The sequence below is a fragment of the Helianthus annuus genome, chromosome 6, assembly GCF_002127325.2.
Source record: "Helianthus annuus cultivar XRQ/B chromosome 6, HanXRQr2.0-SUNRISE, whole genome shotgun sequence".
In the NCBI taxonomy this organism is placed as follows: domain Eukaryota; kingdom Viridiplantae; phylum Streptophyta; class Magnoliopsida; order Asterales; family Asteraceae; genus Helianthus; species Helianthus annuus.
This window is the reverse complement of record NC_035438.2, coordinates 43,282,063-43,301,839: the sequence shown is the minus strand read 5'-3', so window position 1 is coordinate 43,301,839 and position 19,777 is coordinate 43,282,063. Positions and strand designations below refer to the sequence as shown.

General features: G+C 34.0%; 2 long non-coding RNA genes across 2 annotated transcripts; one reads left to right on the top strand and one right to left on the bottom strand.

The window, feature by feature from the left end:
- The first annotated feature begins 7,686 nt into the window (after window positions 1-7,686).
- Window positions 7,687-9,435, top strand: LOC110944661. Its single transcript, XR_004860690.1, has 6 exons — window positions 7,687-7,796; window positions 8,124-8,195; window positions 8,310-8,346; window positions 8,446-8,591; window positions 8,673-8,738; window positions 9,071-9,435. It is a non-coding gene; the product is annotated as an uncharacterized LOC110944661 (long non-coding RNA).
- Window positions 9,436-9,493: 58 nt separating this feature from the next.
- LOC110865315 lies at window positions 9,494-11,450 on the bottom strand. Its single transcript, XR_002550533.2, has 3 exons — window positions 11,254-11,450; window positions 10,368-10,425; window positions 9,494-9,641 (listed from the first exon to the last, which is right to left on the bottom strand). It is a non-coding gene; the product is annotated as an uncharacterized LOC110865315 (long non-coding RNA).
- Between the last annotated feature and the right edge of the window lie 8,327 nt (window positions 11,451-19,777).

Genomic DNA, 19,777 nt, shown 5'->3' with positions numbered 1-19,777 from the left:
TAAACCTAGTCTAAATAAATTAGAAAAAAACATAGCATTTTAATAACTTAGAAAAAAACATTACATTTATACAACTTTGAATAAACATAAGACATAAAAATAAAACATCAAGCATCAAAAAAAAAGGGTAATCTATGGTTGTGCCACGAAAATCCTTCCATTCTGGGCTCGAAAAACCCTCCAAGCCGCAACGTGATCAAACAGCCTTAAGCATATTGCTTCGTACTCGGCACGTGCCTCGGCAAGCACTACATCCTCGGTTACACCTTTCTCGCGGTTCAACGCGGTGACATAGCGCCTCCCAAAATTTGAACACTTTAGGCGTAGATGCATAAACCTTCCGAGAATTTGTTCTCTTCCACGAATGTTCCCACCTACACGCTCGTAGAATGCGGTCCTAATCATGCCCCAAGATTGAGGCCCTTCGATGGGGAATCCTAATGCGATATCCTCCACCTCGGTCCAACGACGTACCAATGCGACAAAAAGGTTTGAGAGTGAAAAAAATAGTTGAGGATGTTAAAAATTGAGAGGATGGGAGAGATTGTTTATACAAAAAAATAATAGTGTATGTTATACACAGAGGTGAGATTTTTTGATTTTAGAATTTTTCTTTTAAATTAAATTTGTGTTGTTTGCTTCAACGCCTATTTGGCACAACAACCCACAAAGCAACCTCATGAACACTCGCTATTATGCACGAAAGACAACAATAGCGCCCCACCCATGACGCCCACGGTACGGGGATGGGGACGCTATTTTATGTTTTTGGCTGAGGTGGCAATAAAGATAACGCCCATACCGTACGGCCTTATGGGTAATTTAAACTTTTATTTTTGTGTGAAGGAGGTTACTCAACTTTAATTTTAATGTTTTACAAAAAAAATTATAGGTTTTTCATCTATTTTAAAGGTAACCCTAGTGACACGTCTTTTTTTCCATTTATTTAATTAGGGGTGTGCAAAAAACCGAATTAACTGAACCATAACCGAATTAACCGACAAAACCGAATCGAAAAAACCGAACCAAATAAAAAACCGGTGGGTCGGTTAATGGCTTTTTTAAAAACCGAATGTAGCGGGTCGGTTATGGTTATCATTTTTCCATACCCACCATAACCGAACCGAACCGACATGTAATAAATCTTTGTAGGATTTAGGACTTTTTACCATATTTTTAATATTTGATGTTTTTGGCTGAAGATTTTTAGTACTTATTGGTTTTTCACATCATTTTGTGGTTTTGGTTGAATGTTTATTTGAATTTATAGAATGTATCATATCACTTTATTTGAATATTCGATAATAATTGGTATTAATATTATAGATTATATGTACTTTTAATACTATGTAATATACTAATATATACAAATTTGCAATAACAATTTATTCCATGTTAAAAAAAAATTAAACTATTTTTAGCTAAGCTAAATACACGGTTAACCACCCATAACCGACCCACTATAACTATCAAAACCGAATAACCATAACCACCATAACCGATCGGTTATGGTTATGATGATCCAATAACCGATATCGCGGTTATGGTTATGTTTTTGGTCAAAACCGACCCAAACCGACTCATGTACACTCCTATATTTAATAATGACATCGAGAGTGATGGGTGATGACACTGATTATAACATGTTTTTTTTCTAATATTTTAATATGTATAGTTAAATTGTTTTTTTTATTTTTTTAAATAAATAAATACATTTACCTTATATTTAAAATCTAAAATTAAAATTTAAACACAATGAACAGTAACATCATCAAGGGATTAGTGCAAATGGTATCGGGTACCGGTACTAATATCAAATTTATCAAATCGGGTATATTTTCGGTACTGAATCGGTACCGACTTTTGACATTTTCGGCATCGGTTCGATATCGGTATTCACCGGTTTTTACCCTCAAATACCGGTACCGTACTAGTACCCACCGGTACCAAACCGTACCGTACCGGGTATATTCGGTACCGATACCCACATTTGAGGATTTTCGGTAATGGTATTTTCGATACCGGTTGGTACCGAGCTCACAAATCCTGTAGAAACGTAGCAACGCAAGTAATTGCACCGTTTAGATTACTTTTCATACACACTATAAGTAAACTGTATTTCGTTTGATGAGATTTTATATACAAAACAACTTATTTTGTTTTCTTTTTTATCTTTTTCTATAATAAATGAATTGTAGCATGTAAAATTAACTTTGATATTTAGATTATTGACGAGCAAATCATTTCAAATCCTGTAATCAAACCGGTATCGTATCGGTACCAAATTTGATATACCAATCATTTTCGGTACCAATTTGGTACCCATCTTTTGGCGTTTTCAGAATCGTTACTTTCGTTTCGACACCGGTATAGCACCATACTTGTATTTACTGATTTTTACCTTCAAATACCATACCGTATGGTACCGAGCATTTTCGGTGTCGGTACCTAATTTTGATGATTTTCTGGATCGGTACTATCGGTGCCGTTACAGGTACCGAGCTCATCCATATTTTAAGGTACTAGCATCGTAATAACTAAACTGAAAAAACAACCGAATTTCCAACGTGTAGGACGTGTGGGTCCTATTATTATATATTAGATTATTTAAAATCATTTTTTTAGGAAGAAGTGACTATCGTTACCACGTCATTTTTATTTATGTTTTGATATTTGATATCTGTTTGTCATTGCCGACACGCGTTTTGCAGACATTAGGTCTCCGCTGCAACTCGAGGGCATTAAATCCTAACCCCAACATCTTCTCCTTTGTTTCTTTCTTGATAGATAACAAATCTCACAATGGCTCGATTTGAATGTTATGTGACTTAATGGGGAAAAAAGTTATGAATGAACTAATTAGAACACTTTTGAAATTTGGTTTATTATCTTGTGAAGTTTCCCGATAAATGTTACATTGTTGTTAATACTATACCTTACACTAATAATTGTAAACTACGCTCTTATTTGGTCTCTAATAATCATATGCCTCTACTAAATATACTAACTCCAACTTTAGCCATTTTTTGCAAAATTCGTCAGAGATTCTATACTAAACCTCACCATGTTATGATCTATATTTGAATAATGGTAAATCTTAAAATGTGGTTAGCTTTAATTGAAATGCATTTTTACACTACAAGAAAAAACCCTATAGAGACAACAAAGTCCTCTCTATAAATCACCCTATAGAGACGACATGTCGTATCTATAGGGTTTTCGTGCCTTTTAAGATAGGTTACCTTATAGGGGACGACATATCCTCTCTATAAGGTGAAAATAATTTTTTTTTTGCTTTTTTTTATTCTCTAGTTTGTTGAATTGGAAACTATAAAAAAATATTTTAACTTATAGAGACGGCATGTTTTCTCTATAACTTTAAATATTTTTCTTTTAATTTAATTTAATTAATGATCAATATGTATGAAAATTAAAATAAAACTAAAGAATAAAGTTTAACTTATAGAGACGACATGTCGTGTCTAAAAAGTTTGACTAGTCAAAAAATTATTTCACTTTAGGCGGCAAAATTTCTCACCATTCCAAATTTGTCCTGGGAAATAAAAGTCTAACCTATAGAAAGAACATATCGTTTCTATAGGGAAACATAAGTCGTCTCTATATGGCTTATGTGATTGTATTTTTATTTTTAAAGATAACCTATAGAGACGATAGGTGAAAATATATATTTTTTATAAAGAAAAACCTATAGAACGACAAGTCGTCTCTATAGGGCTTAAATGTTTTTTTTTTAATTTTTTAAAGAGAACCTATAGAGACGACATACCGTCTCTCTAGGGTTTAAAAAATATTAGAATAAACATTTCTTTTATTTAGTAAATATTTGATTTTTAATTATTTTGCATAAACTTGTAGGGATGACGTGTCGTCTCTATAAACTATTCTATAGCAACGATGCCTATAGAGACGACTTTTGTAGCCTATATGGACGAGGCTGTAGAGACAAATTTTATAGAGACGATATGCCGTCTCTATACTCTATATGTGAAAAAGGCCTATAGAGACAACATGTCCTATCTATAGCTGAAAAAATATTGTCCCTATAAGGTTTTTTCTTGTAGCGTTAAAGTGTTCATGGGTTTAATGTATGTGTATGAACATTAGTGTGTTATAAAGATTGTTTAAAATACAAAAAAAAAATGGTAAATTCAAGTTTTCATGGATGATCCATGAATATTTGATTTTCAGTCTGATCTTAAAGTGATTTTATGTGCAAAATCATGCTGTAAAAATGCATGAATAATTTGGTATATGATGATCATATGTGTGATTTGGTGTCCAAAAGTGTGCTTTTTGAAGGGATTAAAACATGCATGTTTGAATAAGGATCTGGAAAAATGGATTTAAAAATTGTATATTGGGCTTTGAAAATAATTATTTTCACATAAAGTGGTAATCTTTGTGATTGGGTGTTAATATGCATGGATTTTAAATATAAAATAAAGGCTAAAATAAGGTATTTTAGCTTCAAACAATGGAAGTTTATTAAAGTCCGGTTTTAGACAGAAGCAAACTATATTTTTCAAAGGATAAAACTTGTATTTTATATGCATATATGTTCTATGTGATGTATGTGCTTTAGTCTAGTTATAACACGCTTAAAAAGTCTAAAATTCGGAATTTTCAAAGTAAAAATACAAGCGTTTTATAAAACTGTTTAAAACAATAAATGAAACTTATTTTTAAGCATAAACTAAGTATAGGGGAGGTTCATTTGAAAAGATAATTTAATTGAGAAGAAAAAAAAATCAAAGGGTACAATTAAATAGTTATTCTTCAATCTCATTTATTACAATCTTTAAGTAATTAATTAGCATAAACTAATTTTGATTGCCTACACACATAAAAAGTTATGCTACACATTTCGAAAATTATCCTTCACATACTTAAATTCAGAAGGGGGTAGCGGCGCAACTTGTTGCTCGTCTACCTGTCATTAATCTGTAATCGTCTCTGTTTTTATGATTCGTTTGTATTATAACTTATGTTTTTATTGACTTATAAAAAAAAACCTAGTAATTTGTCCTACACTCTAAATTATTATTTTTTTTTATTTTTTGAAAAAATATATATTTTAAAAATAAGTTACAAATTTAATGTAGTTAGCTATTAAAAAGGAAAACTAGAAATTAATGATCTATGTAAGTTTAAAAATATACCCTTACATTAAAATTAAATGCGAATAGTAAATCAAGTAAAATGAAACATTCTTATTGGTTGAAACTTATTCTTTTTTCTTCTTACAAAAAATTTATTCTTATTTGAACATTCCACTAATATATATATATATATATATATATATATATATTAAGGTCGTGGTGTTGAAGTTTAGACGGTTTTATTCACATAAGTTGACACGAAAACGTTAAAAATTGCCAAGTGTGATTTTAAACTAAATATGAGTGATATTATTTTTATGTCTAAAATATGTTATTTGCATGTATCTTGATATGAAACTATGCTTAATTTATGAAATGATGAATTTTAAATAATATAATAAACAAGTTGATTTTCTCCGTGCGTTGCGGCGGGATGTTGATTATTAAAGTCTTTAATATCACTACATGCTATGCGAATTTTTTTTTTGTTTAGGCAAAATATTTTATTTCAATTTGCTCTACTCCTAGCCTACACTACGACACTAAATCATTTGTATATAGTAATGTTTTATAAGGTTTAACTAATAAGCCACTAAAGAAGTCATTATTTATTAACAAATAATTTTTTTAAATTAAAAATTAAAAAACTAAAATAAAGTTCTTATTGCTAACAAAAATTCTTCCTCCCATACATACAGAGTTACATATAGGAATCATAATCTTTTTCAATTTGTCTATTTATATAATTATTATGTGTACAATGCCATTATTATTTATTTAAAATAATTATACATGTCTCATTATCTACAACGTATATAAATTATACAATTAATATTATTTATAGCACTGGTACACAACAAAAAATTAGAAAAAATAAACTGCCATCGATATATATTACTCACAACTTCAAATTTAACTATAATATCATAAATTCTGCAGATTTCCATTTAGTAACTTCCTATTATTAATGTTTTAAAAATAATGAAAGCTATATCAAAGGTCCAACTTCGAGTATGGTTGGGAAAGTTCATCAAATCAAATGTTTAATATAATGATAGGAAAATACATATTAATCAAACTTAAAAATCCAGACTGTGTCACGTAGAGTATACCCATTGTGAAATGCAACCTGGTACACACTATCATTCAACACAATCTATGAAGATATCAACAATTTCACCAAATCTACAGGCATTGATTCGGTTTTCATTGTTTTTCTTAATAGCAAATCCTGATATGTTTCAAAAACTCAATGAAATCATTTGCATAAACAGCATCATTCACATTAAATACACGGAAATTGAATGGCCAGATACAAAACTTACCTGTTCCAAACGTCGGTAAATTTGAGCACATCAAAGTTATCCTTCAGCGTTTGGTAATGATAGTCATTACTGTTTATAAAATTACCGACTGGACCAAGAACAACCCTAGAAAATTCAATATCCATTGTAATGCGAATAAAAAATCATCAAAGATTTCTCGAATCAACGCGAATTCTTCTTTGAATTGTCATTCCACACATGGCAAATTTGAATCGAATCGCCTTTTGACACAAACGACATTTTTCATAACAAAATCGTAAGGTTTTATCAGATTTTCATGATCAACGATTTGTAGGATCAACGCGAATTCTTCTTCTAAACTGTCATTCTACACCTCACGAATTTGAATCGAATTTCCTTTTGACAAAAGCGATTATTAAATGATGAAGCAAATTTGAGTTTTCATATTTTTATGTTACGTGAACGCTTGCATATGTATACGTATCCTGAAATTAATTGTTAAATAAAGAATGAGGAATCTCTATCATATAACCTCGCGATTCTGAATCGAATCGCGTTTTGAAAAAAGAGATTATTGAACGATGAATCGAATCGCCTTCATGAGGAAACAGAGCGTGAATGAATATGAATGTTGTCGACTCCGAATTTTTGTATATCGGTTATTGTATGACGAAGCAATATGATGGTGGTTATTAAATGATGAAGCATTTTGATGGTGGCCGGAACTTGTATCTATGAAATGGGAATATAGACGGAACTAAAGAAGACGTTAAGAGAAAGGTTATGCTGCTTATGATATTTTATCTTTGTAGCAAATCGATTTGTTTTGGAGATTGAATACATTTTTTTTGATTGAATACACGCATCGAATGGATCTTTTGTTTGAGATCTAAACAGAGGGAAGAAATATGGGTTAATTTCCAGAGAGACGAACAAACAAAAATCTGTTTTTTTATGATATAAACAGAGATTCAATGATACTTGGCGAATCGGTATTCATTCTGGTGGGAAATTTGAGTTTTCATTTCAATTGAACCGGTGGATGTGTCATCTATATATATTAATTAATAAATGAGATGATTTGGGCCATTTGTCTTTGAATGGTGGAGCCATTTTGCTTATGTGGCATCCATTGGTTTAGTGGAGGTTGATTTTGGGAGGGAAGACACAATATTAGATGTGTTGAGAATTGGACACGGGATCCGAATTATAATCGGGTCAGAGTTGATGGATCCTTTATATTTCTTTTTTTTTTTCTCATTCTTCTTTCACAAGCTTGATTTTTACTCATCCTCTAACCCTAGAAAAACAAAGCTGTAACTCTCTCTCTCCCTCCTATCGCCACCGCCAAGATCCTCTATCAGTTCCATTGTGTTTCATTGATCCATCGGTATGTTTCTCAAATCGCTAAATATTATTCTATCGCCTTCATACATAATCGGTTTTTTCTTCGATAAATTTAGTATTATTGTTGAAATCAGTTAGTTCAATGTAAGATTCAGGTTTTTTTAGGTGTTATGGGTTTTTGATTATTTTACTGTTTGACTAATTATGGTGCGATTAGGAGGTCATTGCTTATGTGCTGCTTATTCTTATCTAAATTTGAATGGGTTATTATTTATTAAATGCAGATGATAATTTAGTCAAAATTAGTATTTTTTTTATAATTGATTTGGATTGTCACATTTGATAGTAATTTTGTATTTGTGGGTTGCAGTTTGCTCATAGGAAATGTATTTAGAAATGGTGCAATAAGAAAGGGGATATAACCTGTGAGATTTGCAATCAGGTTTGGCCTTTTTTGGTCCTGAATTTTAATAATTTGGTGAATTTTTTTTATTGAAATGCTATTGAATTTGACATGTTTCATATATTTATTCATCGGATTATGCTCTTCCACCAGCTAGAACCAATCCAGATGTCATGACTATTGATATCAGGTAAAGTTGCTACAAAGATTTGGCGAAAATATTATTCTTTGGTTTTTTTAATCTTTGTCCACAAGGTTTACTATTTTTTATTCTCATTGTATTTTTCAGGCATGTAGAGTGGCCCGCAAATCGATCTCCGGGATGCTCACTTCTTGGGTTTTGCTTATGAGAATCAGTTTCTTGAACCGGATTATGAAGATTACGGTGTAGGAAGTAATAACAACATTGCGTACCTCCGGTTTATGGCTCTCATTGTAAGTGAAAAACAAGTCTATGTCACAAATTTTATAAAAGGTCATATAAACTTATTATTGTTTGCTTAAATTAAATGTCAGTTCATGTTAATATTGCTGATACGCCAAGCTTTGTTGTCACAAAAGACCTCGGGATGCTGCCAGGAGGTTCGTAAGCTAAAGATATCGATACTGATTTCGCCTTTTTTTGTTCTATAGTTAATCGATACTCAAATCTGAATACGCTAAAAGGTTCGTAAGCTAAAGATATCGAGTTTGTTTCCGATTTTGTTTGTCGATCTGGTATGTTATTTGATATTTTAACATTTTTGTTCTTCAATCTGGAGATTGCATACATTTTATTTTGAGTTGGTAAGCAATAAATCAAAGAAATTTGGGGTTTTAACTAGATTTTGTGGTACATGAAGTGGTGTCACTATTCTTGGGTCCTTACATTATACAACTAATTTTCAAGTATGTTGTTGAATTGTTGACTATAGGAGACGGTTGTTACAGAGGAGGGCTGAGGTGAAAGTTAGGGTCCTGACGGGTGTGTCTATGGCGGCTTAGCTGTCGCGGCATCGCCAATCGGTAGCTTGGTGGTATGTTTTGGTACTTTAATTTTGTGTATGGGTTTTGTTTTGGTATTGTTTTCGGAGTTTAGTTTTGTGGGTGGTTGGTTTAAGTTGAGGGTTGCTGGGTTGAGGATTATGGTGGTATATATTTGATTTTGGGATTAATAGTCAGTATTTCATTTTTTTGGTTGATTAATTGTTAAACACTATTCAAATCCTATTTTTTGTGCAAGAATCGGTGTCTACTATGATATTATTATAGGTCACAACCTCTTTGATTACGGTTTGTGATTTATTGTAACACCCCAGCCCGGCTCTGGGCTAACGTGTCACTATTACAGAATCAGATACAAAAGGGCTTATTTTATTAATATCCAAACGAGTTTACAAAAGATTTATTCCTGATAATTTATTTCATGCATTATTAAAACTACACATTAAGTTTCCAACTTGTTTATTTTAGCTCTCTTCACACTTTCCCGCCATCCCTGCTAACCTGTAGAAAAGAAAAAAAATGCGAAGGAGCAAAATGCCACGAGCGGATAATGATAGCAATGAAGAATGAAAATGAAAGAATAGATAATAATGTAATTGTAACTACATGATAGAATTCAATAACTTTACTATGTTATAAGAAATACCCATCGAGCCCGGTATATATATATATAGTATCACAGAACAGGCGGAACAGGCTAGCTAGTCCTGAACCGATGTGCGATGGTGTATGGGCATCATACAAACCACCCACCAAAATAATAGTATCCTAGGATCGATCCATACGCCTCGAAAAATATAGACGGCACTCCTTAGAGTTCAGAACAGGCGAGACGCTGTGATTTAGGCTCACCGTCACAGTCGGTGCCACGCCATTGATGCCGCAATGACATGCTTGCGGTCACCCCCACAAGTAGGGGCGTGCTCGGGTATCAGAGTACAGAGGGTAAACGTATAATATTTTTATATTTCTCCATAATCCAGTATAACAGGTCAGACAAATTATCAGTAGGATGCGATAATGAGCACAATTTAATAAAGATAATATCGCATGTAATATGGTTCCAAAGTTGTGTTCAGAATCAGAAAGGATTAGACAAGTAAATGTAATGGATATTAATCAAACAGGTACAACTTAATTAAATCGTAATACGAAGCTTGAAATGAAGATTAACGAACAAAGTTTAAAAACCCATACTATACAGATAGTAAAGGAAGGAATCCGCACCTTAGTTGATTGTAAAGTTCCCAAGATATCCTAGCTTGTTTATAATATTTGTAATAATCTACAAATATGTATATATAAATATCCGGTTCAATACTAGGATTCTTAGTATCTGCTGGTTTAAATTGTATATTAATGAATGGTTTTTAAATAAGTCTCTCACTGATTATATGAAACTTATGAAAATATATGCTTTATTTATTAACTACTTTATTTACTTCTAAATCAGAATAATTAATTTTTACCCTTTAGTAGTTTGATGAAAACGATACTTCATTTACAATATGATAAACTAAATTTATATAGACACATATACATATGTATGTTACTGTTAAATGAAACTAACTTTGTGTATATGCAAATCATACATATCCATTTCTTTAATTTTGTATTTAATTATTAATCTATAATATATTGTAAAAATGGTCCAGTTAGTAATACTTAGTAATATTGATATAATTTAATAACAAACTAACTAAAATTTTATCTTTTGAATAAAATATCTTTAATGGGTTTCACAAAGTTATGAAACATGCTTCTTAAATTTAATTTAAGACGTAGTGTATATTATAAAATTTATTATAAGAACCTATAGAAAGTAAAATTTTGAGTTGAAGCATACTAATAATTACACATACATATACTAATTAATGTAACATAATACATCCATACGTTAAACATAAAATTTTAAGTATTAAAATAAAAGTTGTGCCTTATACTTAGTGGGTCATGTTATAAAATATGATAAAATAATGAATATGTTTTCTTCATTTAAAAAGTGAGAGAGCACAGGTTGTCATTTTTTTTATTTATATTTTAGTTTTTAGGTATGAATGTGTATATATATAGTATTAAGGGAAAATAAAACTGTATTACGAAACGTTTTTACCTTAGGCGATAAAACCGGATGGAAAAGTGAGTTTCCTTCTGGCCTCAATTGAGGTGGCTGAGTGTTCGGTACATAGCTAGTGGAGATGGTGAAAATATGTATTGGTTTATATTTTACATGGGATTTGCTTATAAGTTGCCTGGGAATATATAATGGTATGTGAGTATAAACTTTGGGGTCATGTTTTCTTGGTAGGTAAGATACAAGGGATAAGAAAGACAGGTGTTGCATTCAAATAGGATAATTCTCTAACAAAATAGGATGATTCCACGTTTTCATATGACTCATGTCTTAGTATTTATCCATCTTTTAGATTTATTTATTTATTTACTGTAAACACTAAGATATTTAACCATTTTAGTTTTAATTTTTTTTCTTTATGTATTTTATTATTAACTTAGACTTAGAATAGTATGACTTTTTTTTTTGTCATTTTGTTTTGAACGTTAGTTTATTATTATTATTATTATTATTATTATTATTATTATTATTATTATTATTATTATTATTATTATTAGTGGGTATTACATTTATACTCCCCTTAAAATAAATTTCGTCCTCGAAATTTGTAAATAAATTTAACTAGCGAATCTAACTACAAAAGGAGTAGTGAGAATATATTTTTCATAATCATGATAAAAACTCAACAAAAGATTAGACCTAGTTTAGAGTTACCTAATACTTATTGTTAAACAAATTGGGGTATTGCGAGCGAATTGACTCCTCAGTTTCCCATGTCGCTTCTTGCTCAGAGTGATTTTTCCATAGAACTTTAACGAAAGGTATCGTCTTTCGCCTTGTCACACGTTCCTGACGATCAAGGATAGCCTCGGGTTCTTCTTCATATGTTAGATCTTCTTGAATCGTGTCTAGCGGATAATTGATAACGTGAATCGGGTGATAATTGTATCCCCTTAGTAAGGATACATGGAATACGTTATGGACATGAGAAAGTTGTGGTGGTAAAGCAAGACGATAAGAAATTTCACCGATTTTTTCTCGAGGATTTCGAATGGACCAATATAACGAGGACTTAACTTCCCTTTAATCCCAAACCTCCGAATACCGCGACTAGGTGATATTTTGAGAAAGACGTGTTATCCTATTTTGAATTCTAAGGTTCGTCGGTGTTGATCAGCATAACTTTTCTGACGGCTCTGAGCTTGTTTCAGCCGTTCTCGAGCAGTAGTGACCTTTTCATTTGTGACCTGAACTATTTCTGGTCCTTCAATGATTTTTTCTCCAACTTCTTCCCAACAGATTGGAGCTCGGCATTTACGACCATATAACAACTCGAATGGGGGCATACCAATACTTGCTTGCCAGCTATTATTGTATGCAAATTCAACAAGGCACAAATATTCGTCCCAATTTCCACTCCAATCTAATGTGCATGCTCTAAGCATATCTTCTAACGTTTGGATGGTTCGTTCAGTTTGCCCATCTGTCTGAGGGTGGAAAGCAGTACTGAACTTCAGACGTGTACCCCAAGCATTTTGGAAACCTTTCCAAAATCGTGATGTAAATCTTGGGTCTCTGTCTGACACAATGGATGATGGTGTGCCATGTAAACGAATAATTTCCTAAAGAAATATTTCGGATAACTTACTAATAGAGTAACCTTGTTGGATAGGTAAGAAATGGGCTGACTTGGTTAATCTATCAACCACGACCCATATAGCATCATTCTTTCTGAAGGTCTTTGGTAGGCCTATCACAAAATCCATAGAAATTTCATCCCACTTCCAGATAGGGATATTAAGAGGCTGTAATAAACCACTAGCCCTTTGATGTTCGATTTTCACCTGTTGGCAGGTGAGGCATTTTGCCACGAACTGGGCAACATCTTCTTTCATGCCATTCCACCAAAAATTTTGTTTCAAGTCACGGTACATTTTTGTTGAACCCGGATGAATAGAGAAAGGCGAACTATGAGCCTCTAATAATAATGATTCACAAAGGGTGGAGTCAGACGGAACACATAATCTCTTTCCACACCAAATAATACCTTGTTCATCTATACGAAACTCCGACTGTTTACCTAACTCCAGGTTTTGTGAGATTGCCCACAGTTCTCCATCTTGCTTCTGGGCTTCCTTGATTCTTGAGATAAGATCAGGCTCGATTTGCATTCTGCCTAAGTAACCATCAGACTTCCTGATCTGAATGTCAATCTCCATCTTCTCCAGATCCCTGACAATCTCAGGTTGAATGGTGAGGCATGCCACCGTTCCTGAACTTTTTCTACTCAATGCATCTGCCACGACATTCGCCTTGCCGGGATGATATTGAATGTGGACATCATAGTCTTTTAGAAGTTCCAACCATCTTCTCTGTCTCATATTAATCTCCTTCTGAGTAAAAATATACTTGAGACTTTTATGGTCGGTGAAAATGTCACACTTTTCTCCATATAAGTAATGTCTCCAGATCTTAAGAGCGAAAACTACCGCTGCTAACTCAAGATCATGTGTTGGATAGTTAACTTCATATGGCTTGAGCTGTCGTGAAGCGTAGGCAATAACTTTTCCATGTTGCATGAGAACACATCCAAGACCCTTCTTCGAGGCATCACTATAAACTTGGTAGCCGCCAGAGCCTGTTGGAAGAGTGAGTATAGGAGCAGACACAAGTCTTGTCTTCAATTCTTGAAAACTCTTTTCCCGTTCATCATTCCGTGTATATTTTACCCCTTTTCTTAGAAGTTGTGTAAGAGGTAAGGCAATCATAGAAAACCCTTCAACAAAGCGTCGATAATAGCCTGCTAGACCTAAAAAGCTTCGAATCTCGGTAACCGAGGTAGGTCTAGGCCATTTTGTAATAGCTTCGATTTTTGCAGGGTCCATCATTATACCATCTGCAGATATCACGTGACCTAAAAAGGCAACTTGATTTAACCAGAATTCGCACTTGGAAAACTTTGCGTATAGCTTCTTTTGCCTGAGCGTTTCCAAAACAGCACGTAGATGTGTCTCATGTTCTTCTTTATTCTTAGAGTACACTAGAATGTCGTCGATAAAAACTATGACGAATTTATCAAGGAATTTATGAAAGACACGATTCATTAGGTCCATGAATACGGCTGGAGCATTAGTCAGCCCGAATGGCATAACTAGGAATTCATAATGGCCGTATCGAGTTCGAAAAGCAGTTTTAGGAACATCTGTATCCTTGATTTTGAGTTGGTGATAACCAGATCTGAGATCAATTTTTGAGAATAATTTGGAACCTTGAAGTTGGTCAAAAAGATCATCGATTCGAGGTAAAGGATAACGGTTTCGGATTGTGATTTTGTTTAGTTCTCGATAATCTATGCATAAACACATAGTCCCATCTTTCTTTTTCACGAATAAGACAGGTGCGCCCCATGGTGAGACACTTGGTCGAATGAATCCTAGATTCAACAACTCTTGCAATTGTTCCTTGAGTTCCTTTAATTCTAAGGGAGCCATACGATATGGTGCTTTTGAAATTGGTTCTGCTCCAGGAATAAGGTCAATGGTGAACTCCACTTCACGATCTGGTGGAATTCCAGGTAATTCTTTTGGAAATACATCTGGGTACTCACAGACAACCGGATGGCTATCTATGGTTGATTCTTCAGATGAAAGAGATTTAACGGATGCTAAAAACCCTGCACAACCGTGCGATAGAAATTTCTGGGCTTTGAGGGCAGAAATAATCTTGAGGACTTTTCGTGGTTGAGTCCCCTGAAAGACGAGTTCAGGAGATTGAGGGTCTCCAAAAATTACACGTCGAGTTCGACATTCGATAGTGACGTTGTGTTTGGATAACCAATCTATTCCTAATATTATATCAAAATCCTCCATTTTCATGGGGAATAGATCTGCTTTACGTGTAAGGGATTTAACTTGTATATGGCAGTCTTTATAGACATGGGAAATCACGACAGGATAACCCATAGGTGTTGTAAGAGTAAGAGTGTTCTCTAATAGCATAGGTGTTGTCGTGAGATGTTTAATAACCGATAGTGAAACTATAGAATGAGTTGCTCCAGTATCAAACAGAACTTCAACATCATGTAAGCCCAAACGAAGAGTGCCAGAGACCGTACCTTGTGCATTTGAAGTCTCTGTAGTATTCAAAGCAAACACTCGCCCTCCAGCAGTGGGTCGAGCAGTATTCCCAACATTAGTTCCTTTAGAGTCAGGCTTCGGACATTGCTTAATCATGTGATCAGTCGCTCCACATCTAAAGCAAGCTCCCAATGCCCGACGACATACGCCTTGATGACGATTACCGCATATATTGCATACAGGGATTTGATTTTGGTTCTTGTTGTTAGATTGACGGTTGACAGGTGGAGTCCTACTAGGGGCCATATAGGGTTGGGGTTGTTGAGCATGATTGAAAGTTTGGTTTCTTGGTTGCCATTGATTATTTTGGTTGTTATGGTTACGCGTTAATTGGTTTCTTCGATCTCCATTGTAGTGGTTTTGATTGGATGACTGCCCAGTAGTTATGATGCGGTTGTCATCACGGTTTCTCTTGCGGTTCTCCTCAGATTTAGCCCATCTTTTCTTATTTTCTATTTCCAATGTTTTAACAACATCTGCAACCTCAGTAATGTTGTTGAACTTTTGTGTTATTATCCATCTTCTGTTCTTTTCACAGACTGCCCACTTCATCTTTTCTGCTTGTACTTCTGGTGTTCCAGCAGCCGCCCCGAGAAAACTAGCCAGTCTACAGAATCTAGCCACGAATTCTGACCATGGTTCATTATCCCGCTGCTCGATAGATGCATATTCTCTAGCATACTCGTTTTTCTCTACCTCAGAAAAATATTGCTTGAAGAATATGGTGCGAAAATCGGCCCAAGGAAGAGTAGCAGCAAACCCATTTCCCCCGTTAGCAAGTTTAACTCCTTCCCACCATATACGAGCGTCATCTTCCAGCTTGTATGATGCCAACCTTGTCTTAAATATATCATCTGCACCGAGGACTTCAAATATCTTTCCACATGTGCTATCCAGTTGCTAGCATCCACTGGCTTGGCTGCATTGCTGAATGATCTTGGTTTTTGCTTTTGGAATCTCTCATTCCAAATATGAATCCCTTCAGACAGTTTAGTATCAGTGTTTTCCACTTTGTTGTTTCTTGGTGGAGATGTAGGAGGAGTAACATGGGGAGATGAAGGAGGTGATATATGAGGTGGAGTTGGAGGTGGAGGTGGTTGTGGTGGAGGAATCGAGTTATGTACGTGTTGGTCAACGGTCTGTAGAATATTAGGCAGTATTCTTTCAAAAGCACGCTGAAAGGCTTCATTAAAATTACGTCGTTTAGAAGAACCTGATTTCCGACGAGCAGATCTTAGAGGAGGCATCTGGAAGGAAAGATAATGTAAGAACGACAATACAGACAAAACGAAAGATTGGATTTCCTATCCCAGTTTCTACCCATTAACTCACAGGTTAGATTTCGTTTAATTTTTTTTTTTCTACAGGAAAGAGCCTAAGCTCTGATACCATAACTGTAACACCCCAGCCCGGCTCTGGGCTGACGTGTCACTATTACAGAATCAGATTCAAAAGGGCTTATTTTATTAATATCCAAACGAGTTTACAAAAGATTTATTCCTGATAATTTATTTCATGCATTATTAAAACTACACATTAAGTTTCCAACTTGTTTATTTTAGCTCTCTTCACACTTTCCCGCCATCCCTGCTAACCTGTAGAAAAGAAAAAAAATGCGAAGGAGCAAAATGCCACGAGCGGATAATGATAGCAATGAAGAATGAAAATGAAAGAATAGATAATAATACAATTGTAACTACATGATAGAATTCAATAACTTTACTATGTTATAAGAAATACCCATCGAGCCCGGTATATATATATAGTATCACAGAACAGGCGGAACAGGCTAGCTAGTCCTGAACCGATGTGCGATGGTGTATGGGCATCATACAAACCACCCACCAAAATAATAGTATCCTAGGATCGATCCATACGCCTCGAAAAATATAGCCGGCACTCCTTAGAGTTCAGAACAGGCGAGACGCTGTGATCTAGGCTCACCGTCACAGTCGGTGCCACGCCATTGATGCCGCAATGACATGCTTGCGGTCACCCCCACAAGTAGGGGCGTGCTCGGGTATCAGAGTACAGAGGGTAAACGTATAATATTTTTATATTTCTCCATAATCCAGTATAACAGGTCAGACAAATTATTAGTAGGATGCGATAATGAGCACAATTTAATAAAGATAATATCGCATGTAATATGGTTCCAAAGTTGTGTTCAGAATCAGAAAGGATTAGACAAGTAAATGTAATGGATATTAATCAAACAGGTACAACTTAATTAAATCGTAATACGAAGCTTGAAATGAAGATTAACGAACAAAGTTTAAAAACCCATACTATACATATAGTAAAGGAAGGAATCCGCACCTTAGTTGATTGTAAAGTTCCCAAGATATCCTAGCTTGTTTATAATATTTGTAATAATCTACAAATATGTATATATAAATATCCGGTTCAATACTAGGATTCTTAGTATCTGCTGGTTTAAATTGTATATTAATGAATGGTTTTTAAATAAGTCTCTCACTGATTATATGAAACTTATGAAAATATATGCTTTATTTATTAACTACTTTATTTACTTCTAAATCAGAATAATTAATTTTTACCCTTTAGTAGTTTGATGAAAACGATACTTCATTTACAATATGATAAACTAAATTTATATAGACACATATACATATGTATGTTGGGTAGGGTTCCAGCGTGAACAACCTCCCAAGAGTGAACTGCGTGAACAGATTTGGACCCTTGATTAATATGATCTTGATATGTTGATGGGGTGGCATGATTGTAATTATTAGTTTAATTTTTATTGTTTTATTAGAATCAAAAGGGTAAAATTGTAATTATATTAAGTAGTTATTTAAAATCTGGAAAGAATATTATTTCCATATTATTAGATGAAATCCCGTTTTTCTCAATTCAATTGTTTGTAACATCTTTTTAAATCAATTTTATAACAAAACCACTTTCAAGAAAACCCCTTCTCTCTACACCTCATTGTCGACGGCGGGGGAACCCCAAGAGACGCGTCAGAGTTTTTTTATAATCGCCGGATACATCTGCTCCTTCTTCAACAATCAAAGGTACACATTGGAAATCCTAACCCTTTTATGTTTCGGAAATCACGTGAATGTTCTGTTCCTGTTTTAACGAAGCTATTACAGCAATCGGAATTAGTGGTTGAATCTTGTGGTATGAAAGTTGTTGATTAACAAATTTTAGTTATAATGGTATGATTTTAAGTAGGAGTTAATCAATTTGGAGTCTGATGTCATTGTAGAAGTTAATCGGAATTAGGGCTTGTAGTTTGTGATGTTGTTCTGTTTGTAATAGATTGTAAGAATGTTCTGTGTTAATTGTAATCGGTCAGTACACATGTGTACGTTGTTGGAAATTAGGTTGATATTGTTGTTTAGTTCGTGATGTACACGTGTGTACCTTCTGTTTTTTAATTAAGTAGAGTAAAATGTTTCGTCAAATACGATAAAGGGTTGTGACACATGTGTACTGGTTATCCAAACTTGTGTACTGGTTATATATGATTATGGTTTCGAAGTACACATGTGTATTGGTTACTGAAAATTTGTGTATTTTTTGGTTGCACGTGAATTTCAGGAGAATGTGTACACATGTGTATGGTGAATCATCCTAAGAGTGCTGAAATTGAGACTGCGGAAATGGTAAGGCTAGATTTTGAATGGAAGACAGTCAACAATACTGTGGATTACGGGGTGTTTATAATGAGGCATATGGAAACTTGGTTCGGGTTAACAGCCGATAAGTGGGATATTGGCTTCCCACTTGGGCATACGGCGAAGAAGGCGTGCTTGACACGTTTAAGGAAGAAGTACGCAATAAAACTAGTAACTTCAAAGGTTAACAGGCACCGTAGTCGGGAATTGGCTAAAGCATCTGAACATGAAAAGGCGATGGGTTGAATTTGTCATATGTATTTGAATAATAATCATGTGGTGATTGGCGTACTAGAAGCATTTGATGGTTTGGTAGTTGGGTTTTTTTTTACTGAAACATTGGATGGTTTTTTTGTTTGTAAAACTACTTGACAGGTTGTTTGGGTATGTATTATGGGTTTTTTTGCTACTAAATTAAATTAATCGTTTTGACAATAAGCAGAGGTTGTTTTATGTGTATGGTTGGGTTTTTTGCTACTAAATTAAATTAATCGTTTTGACAGGTTGTTTTTTGCTACTAAAGTAAGTGTAAATAGCCAGGTACACCTGTGTACGTACATAGTAGCAGATAAGTACACATGTGTACGGATTTTATTTTGTATGTGTATGGTTGTTTTATGTTTGTGAAACTGCTTGATATCACTGACTGTACGCATTATGGGTTTTGCCTGGTAAAATTTAATTAACCGCTTTCACAATAAGAAAATGAGCAGAGTTATAACGCAGTGAAGTTAGTGCACGTGAGTACTTGTTATGTAAACAATACACATGTGTACG